The sequence below is a fragment of the Puntigrus tetrazona genome, unplaced genomic scaffold, assembly GCF_018831695.1.
Source record: "Puntigrus tetrazona isolate hp1 unplaced genomic scaffold, ASM1883169v1 S000000667, whole genome shotgun sequence".
Lineage (NCBI taxonomy): Eukaryota > Metazoa > Chordata > Actinopteri > Cypriniformes > Cyprinidae > Puntigrus > Puntigrus tetrazona.
The window spans coordinates 22,220-30,428 of record NW_025048288.1 but is presented as its reverse complement, the minus strand read 5'-3'; the positions used below and the strand labels follow the sequence as shown (position 1 = coordinate 30,428).

At 33.6% G+C, this 8,209-nt stretch overlaps 1 long non-coding RNA gene across 1 annotated transcript; it reads right to left on the bottom strand.

Annotated features, from left to right (window-relative positions):
- Positions 1–523: 523 nt before the first annotated feature.
- Positions 524–2,480, bottom strand: LOC122334891. Its single transcript, XR_006248834.1, has 3 exons — positions 2,280–2,480; positions 1,572–1,721; positions 524–868 (listed from the first exon to the last, which is right to left on the bottom strand). It is a non-coding gene; the product is annotated as an uncharacterized LOC122334891 (long non-coding RNA).
- Positions 2,481–8,209: the final 5,729 nt, after the last annotated feature.

The following is an 8,209-nucleotide window of genomic DNA, read 5'->3' as shown; positions in this document are numbered from 1 at the left end:
CTGTTGGATGGGGTGTGTAATACGCTGTGGCAAACCCTGTCCAACTTCCAAGTCAGAGCTGACCGACGACGTTGATGAACACTGAGACTTTAGGCCATTTTTACATCATTAACCAGATTTGGTAGCTCTACAAACAAAATAAGATATGATAAAGCAATCTTTAATACCAGTTTAGCTACTCAACTACCTCCTTTGTGTACATATGGTAAAGCAAGCCGATGAATGCAATGTCAATGGTGCATTTTACAAAGCCACATATACCAAATGTTGTAGCTTGGATAAGTTTAGGATAGAGTATTACCTACTCTATCCTATACTAATACTATTATTATAAAAAAAAAAAAAATTATGCACTGAGCTATACTAACTGAGACTTGCTACAGCACTTATATCCAGTGTCTTCTTGTTGATTTGACTGCTTCTATTCTCAATTGTAAGTCGCTTTGGATTAAAGCGTCAGCTAAATGACTAAATGTAAATGTAATGTAAATGTTTCAGGTTTTTGTCATATACTTTATAAAAATGTAGTTACCAATAATTATTTTGATTGCATGCCATTAGAGTGTTTGTCTCATCTTTACATACCAAATTAAACAATATTATTGGAACAAAACAACAGTTCAATAAAAATCTAAAAGTCTGAAATGCTGACTGCATGTTTTAGCACAATAGGACAATAACACCAATACATGCCTTTAATAAGCATTGTTCTTAATTTTTCATTGTCATTTCTCAATTTTTCATTTTCCTCCTCCAAGTCGTTCAGCTTCTTCTGAGTGTCTGTCAAGGTTGTGGCTTGATACTGATCAACAATCATTTGGGCAACATTTCTCTGTGGTTTGTGAACCACTGTCCTTTTCTTTTGGCTCTGTCAAGGAACAAGAAACAAGTGTAGAATTTTTTTTTATCTAAAATGAATTCAGTGCAAGTGGACAAAATCTTTTCCATGAGGGTCTGGTGTTCTCTTTCAATATACTTGTAAAGTATAAAGAGGTCTTTTCTAAGTCTAGATCAAATATCAATGGAAAAATCCTTTAATTTGTCAAAACATTAATTTAAGCTAGAGTGAGGTATCTAGCTACCAGCTATGAAAAGGCTATACAATGGAACTGTGGCAAGATAGCAACATTAAAGTTATCCTTACTTAAAGGCTACTAGGCTTAAAAATGTTATTAAAGGATATGACCCTGGAGAGGACATGGAAAATTACACACATTTGTCTTCTTACCTCTATAAATGTAAACATATTGACATAAAATAACTGTACAGCAGAAGATACCTAAGTGAGAGAATCTGAAGGAGGCAGAGAGGCAGATCTCAAAGAATGTTATTCCCATCTTAAAGTCATCCACATTTTGGACATAGTCAGGTACAAAAAGTAGGTTACTTTGTTGTCTTGCTATGTAGACTTCCTTTGTATAGCCTGTTTGCCACAGCTGGTTTTACTGCTCTAAATATCAATAGGACCTATGTTTAAAAATACCAAAGACCTTTTAAGTATCCAAACATTTAAACTCTGTACTTAAGTATATGGTGTGTGATTATTGTGATCTGAACACAAACAATCTTACCGGTGTATTCTCAACATCAGTTTCATCTGAATCTGTATATCTTGATGGTAGGACTGAGCTCCTTTTCTTAGGCAGAGGCTTGTTACTTGCATCAGACTCCAACCCCAGTAATTCTCTAATTTTAGCATTAAATTATCGGTTATCGGTTGTCTGAAAAATAGTTCAAAGTGGGAGGTGAGATCAGAGCACTTCAAAGTAAAGAAAACAATATTTTTAATTTAATGCATGTAATTAATCATGTGCATGTTATTGTATGTTAAATAAATATATACCTAAACATTAGATTAACATTTTAAAACTTAAAAACAATAGAAATGCCTTGGCAAGTAACTGAAATAAGTTTAAATGAAACTGAAATTGAAACTAAATGACAGCTAAATTAATTATTTATTTTATTTCACTTGTAATTTAATTAATTTAAAGTACAGTGAAAATTTTAAACTGATTTTAGTATACTTAAATGATATATAATGAATAATAATAATAATTACAAATGTTGCCATGGCAATTAATAGAAATAAGCTTAAGTACTAAAAAATTTAAATGGAAATTAACATGAAATAATGAAATTAACATGAAATAAAAGCTAAATTAATCCTTTGAATTTATCTACAAAATTTCTAAATGTAAAAATGTTATTGGTAACAGAGTCACATCATTTATAGGTCCTGATACTGTAAAAGAAATGCATTACATAGGTCTACTTACTGCTCACAAATTTGATAGAGGCCATGTACACTGGCCATCCATGTTTTAGCCACTCCACAGCAGTCGAATAGTCCGTTTGTGGGTATCCATCGTCATCCATCTTGGTGTCATCATATTTACGTATGGCATCGGTTTTCACCTCGCTATACATCCCAGCATCCTCTCCACTGACCCACTGGACCACTGCAAACTTTCTCATCACACCTTAGGAATTAAAAAGGGTTGCTTGTTAAACTTACATTTATAGTACACAAAAAATAGTAGTGTAATGTTGACATTTCTCGATATAACGTTAAGGCTCAGGTACTAAGTTTAACGTTAGCTATAAAGTTAGCAAACTAACGTAACGTAATGTTAAACGTTAACTCTTGCAACTGTGGTCTGATAGTTTAGCATTAACGGATTCTAAGGAAAAATATAGCTATACTTTGCTTATTAATTGTTAATTGCACAATCCTGGATAAGCATCGTTAAATTATTCATACCTTAGGCTCCTGGTGACGTTACTGAAGAAATCAATCAAGTGAGAGCCGTTGAAGAAACGCCCCCGTTGCGCTCTCTGGGTACTTGACTTCCAAATAACCCAGCGATCTGGCTTTTCATTGGATCCCGCCAACCAGTTCAAACATCAACCAATCAACGTGTTTTATATTTTGCTTACGCGTAGGTGTTCAGAAAATATACTATTTTTTTTACATAAGCAAGAAGAAAATGCCGAAGCGAAAAGCATATTGCTTTCACAATTGCCATGAAGATGAAAGAAAGATGCCTCGACGTACATGGACCAGATGGAAAAGAAGGTAAAAATAAATAAATAAATAAATAAATAAATAAATAAATATATATATATATATATATATATATATATATATATATATATATATATATATATATATATATATATATATATATATATATATATATATATATCGATATTGTATAAAATATACAACGTTATAAAATGTATGTAGAAAATATTTGACAACAGGGTCAGAAATTAAAGGGTGCTTGAAGAATATTAATTTCATGAATGAAAATGGCCATTTCTGCGCAATCCTGTTTAGATAATCAGATTGCTTTATTGGTTGTTTTTTGCAGCGTTGAACTTTATAACCAATCACAGTTCTGTTCACGTTTTGCGCTTGCAACGCAATAAACAAGGACACCCAGTCTTTTGTGTTATATTATTCGACATTAATTATTAATCACTATTAAATTAACAAGAGCAATGATTTTTTTAAATATATAATTTTGCAACTATATTACTTTTTAGTTTTTAATGTATGTTATATAGTTTTCAACAGTTTGTTATTGGTAACAGTTTAAAGTATTCTGATTGCATTCATTACATTAAACCATTTATTTCAAGCATTCAGGTGATTATCAAGTTTGCCCTTACAGGAAAATAACATCGCCTCTAATGGAAAACTGAATTTCTGACCCTGGTTAAGAACCACTTATCTAGAGTAATGTAGTCTAAATAGTAATTAGGCAGTATAGAGTCGTGATACTGTCTTTTACAATGTTGTATTTGTACAGGAAAATCAAAACATATCTACAGGACTTGGAAGAACAAACTTTCCAGAGTGACACTATTGATGTAAGTCCTAAGTATTAAAATAATTCAGACATTTAAAAGGAAAAGTGGGGCTATTTTGTATGTGTATTGTGCTAAAAGTTTTAAAGGGTATAATTAAAATGAAAGTTTTCTCATCATCTTTGAAAAGGAAATCAACTTTATAATCATTTAAATTGACTGTTTTGTTTCATCCCTGTTTTTATATATTTCCTTCTGCCCTGTCTTAGAATGATGTTTCTCACTCACCAAAAGAGACTGAAGAATTCACCCCCACATATCTCCAGGTAGACATTTTGAAGTAAATGGTATCAATCTATTTTATATAGTCCTGTTTTTTTCTTTCACATAATTTAATAATGTTGTCCCCTCTTTTAGGACAATATACTGTTACAACCAGCAACCACAAAGGTTCACCATCTAAAGAAACACAGGTGAAAAGACATTTGGATATTAATATTACCAAAGGATATTGTTGTGATTTTTTTAAAAGGTGATGTATTGGCTTCTTTTAGGATATGTTACACCTCCCAAAAGGACAGAAGAGTCACAATCACCAAACGTTAATGTGAGATTTAAATTACATTCATAATATACATTAATTTATTTAGCAGACACTCATCCAAAGCGATTTACCAATGAGAACAATAGAAGCAATCAAAATCAACAAAAGAACGATGATATTAGTTACTTATTTATGTTATTTCTAAAATGTCTCTTTTTGAAAATAGACAGCTCTACAATACTTATTATACTTAAATATATAATTTCTTAAATATATAATTTCTTAAATAACATTGTCTTTTGTGTTCACATTTATTAGTTTGTTTTGTCCCCTGCAGGTCAATCTACTACTGAGGACAGAGCAGCCTATATCTGGACAAATACAGGTAAACATGACCTATTTCTGTTTTAGTGCTATTCATGTTTCAATTGGTATATTTGCTATTGTTAGTTCAAATTATATATCCTAAAAAATGTTGTTCTTTTTAGGATGACAGGCCTTCATCAGAGACTGCAGGAAATGGTACTTCATCAGAGTTGCAGGTAAATAAGGAATTTGTCCCAGACTATGTTTGGGAATCAGAAAGGTTGTATATAATTTAGGTTTACGTTGTATTCTAGGTACATTATCCCTAAATGTGTAAAGACTATTCAGTACATAGCATAATGCATTTTTGATGAGTTTAATTTAATTTAATTTATTCATTTATAAAGCACTCTTCATTTATCTGGTGTTTCTTTTTTTTTTTTTTTTTAGATGTGCATTTTACTTTTGTGCAGCACTTTGGTCAACACTCTGTTGTTTTAAAAGTGCTTTATAAATGAATGAATTGAAATGAAATGAGTTTAAAAAAATATATAAACCTTTAAACTGTAACACATTTCTTTTGGTACACGCTAGATTATGATCACTCCTATTTTGATTCTTTTCCATTTGTTACAGAATACTAACCATGCCGCTTGGGTTCCTCAGATGACCATGTCACAGACATCAGCTGGCTGAACATCCTTGCATTTTCCTTGAAGCACAATGTAACAGGGGCTTTAATGGAGGACCTACTGAAGCTGTTAAGGTTATGTAGTGGGGATACTACAAGCATCCCACGTAGCAAGTACATGCTAGAGAAGGCATTTAAAGATTTTGTGGACAAATCACAATACCATCATTATTGTGGTGTTTGCAGCTCTTATATTGGCTTTTCAGCATCCAAGGACAGTGAATTAAAATGTCAGATTTGTTCCTCAATAAAAACTGTGAGACAAAGTTTAGAGTTGGGCCAATTTTTTTATTTGTATACCTTTGAGGATCAACTTAAAGCTCTTTTGGAGAATGAACCTATTACAAACATTTACAATGAGCAAAACAAAGCTGGAATAACAGATATTTCCGATGGAATTCTGTACAAATGTCTGAAATCAGTTAGTGATTCTTTCCTTTCCCTCTCGTTTAATTGTGATGGAGTGCCTGTGTTCCAGTCATCTAAATTCAGCATCTGGCCCTTACTATGCTCTGTTAATGAATTACCCCGAGAGGAAAGAGACAAAATGTCATATTATGTGCCTTGTGGTTTGGGTCATCTAAACCACTGATGAATAGCTTCCTCAAACCTTTTGTGGAGGAATGCAAAAGTCTTGGACAAATGGGACTTCATTGGCAGGATCCAGTAGATCACTCATTTAAAAACACAAAGGTCTATGCATTATGTGCCATATGTGATGCTGTTGCACGACCCTTGCTGCAAAATTTCAAGCAGTTTAATGGAGAGTATGGGTGTGGGCACTGTCTTCATTCAGGTGTTCAAATGAGAAAAGGCAGTGGAACTGTGCGAGTGTATCCTTGTTTGGAAGAGATGCCAGAACGTAGAGATCACAACACAACTGTGCAGATAGGTGAGATTGCCAAAAATAATGAACAGAGTATTTAGGGTATAAAAGGCCATCTCCAATTGTGGATTTGCCCCATTTTGACCTGATTAATGGTATGGTCCCTGATTACATGCACTGTGTGTTACTGGGTGTTTGTCGGCAAATGGCCACTTTATGGTTTGATACCAAAAGCTACAATAAACCCTGGTATATTGGTTTGAACTCTGCAAGAGTGGATGGAAATCTTTTAGCTATCAAGCCTCCAAGCATTTTTTCCAGAATCCCACGGTCTATTGTTGAGCGAAGGTTTTGGAAAGCTCACAGAGTGGCAGAACTGGCTCTTATATTACAGTTTGTCTGTCTTGAAGGGATACTTCCAAACAAGTATCTTTGCCACTGGGCTTTACTTGTGGAGGGCGTGAGCATTTTGCTGGGTTCAGACATTAGCCAAGAGGATACTGACCATGCTCATGAGGCTCTGGAACTTTATGTTAAATCAGTTCAGTCTTTGTACAGGCGAAGATCAGATGACCTACAATGTGCATTCACTCCTGCATTTGACTAAGAGTGTTGAGAATTTGGGTCCTCTCTGGGCCCAGTCTGCTTTCATGTTTGAAAACTATAATGGCTACTTGCTCAAGCAAGTAAAAAGCAGTAATGCAGTACCTCAGCAACTTTGCAAAAGGGTAGCATGGTCTCGTGCATTGCCACGCATCGCTAAGGCCTGCTCAACTAATGATGTCTCACCTGAAATGAAATCATTCTACACAGAAATTACCTCGGTAAACATCATGTAAGAACTATGCTAGATATGATGGGGTGACTGCACTTGAGTGCCAAAGATCAGGTCGGTGTCTGAAAATGATGTCAATGCATTGCATGCATTGCTAGATGTAACCAGAGCTCTACTGGCAGGTATTATAACAGAATAGTGGTCAATGGAGAGGTCATTCACAGCCAAAATTACACAAAGACAAAGAAAAGGAACAACTCTGTTGTGATATTGAAAGATGGCAGTATTTTCAAAGTGTCATACTTTCTCTGTGTCAGTGATGACCAACATCACCTATATGCAGTTAGCAAATTTGGAAACTGTATAATGCAGAAGCTGGTTCGAGGATGTACTGTCAAAATATCATTGACCTTTATGAAGACTGTTCATTTTCCTACAGGGTTTGAAAGAGCAGTTGACAGCAATGACATTGTGAGACCATGTATTTACATTAATTGCGAAAAGGCTGGTCCTGTTGTTTGTGAACAAATCAGGACATATTACTGTAAATAAATGAAGTTGTGGCAAATATGTTTCTAGATCAGTGATTAAATGTGACTAAATATTAAACATTAAGGTTAAAATTATATAGAATATAGCATAGAGAAAACCATTTTTGTACAGTATGTGACATGAACAAGAATTACTTTTTTTTTGTTTGTTTTATGTTTGTAGGTAACAAAAAATTACTTGTATAAGCTAAACTTAGTAATGTGTAAGAAGCTGTGTTAAAGAAATCGTCACAAAAAATGGTGATGATTTGAAAGAAAAATATTGATATGTGAAATATGCAGCTGAACCTTGTATAATACACTATTAAAAATTGTGTAATTTAAATGTGTGATTGTGTGTGTTTAAATGTTGTGTTTCATGTAAGGCTGAAAATCAATATACAGATTATGACTATAATTGTCTTGAATAGACATGGGGCTGTTCAAGATAAGATACTGTAAGATAATTGCAAGGGCGTGACTGAAGTAATTCCTTGTACTGATTAGTAATCAGCTTTATTGCAAGGTATGTTTAGACATACAAGAAATCCGTTTTTGTGACAGAAGCCCCACTGTGCTTCTGTCACACAGAATAGCAGTGACATAAAAGAATAGGAATAGGACTAACAATAGAAATTGACCGTTTTAATTTATAGGTATGTTACAATTTTGTATATCATGTGTAAATTTGAAATCTAAATTAAGTATAAGTGTGTTGGAT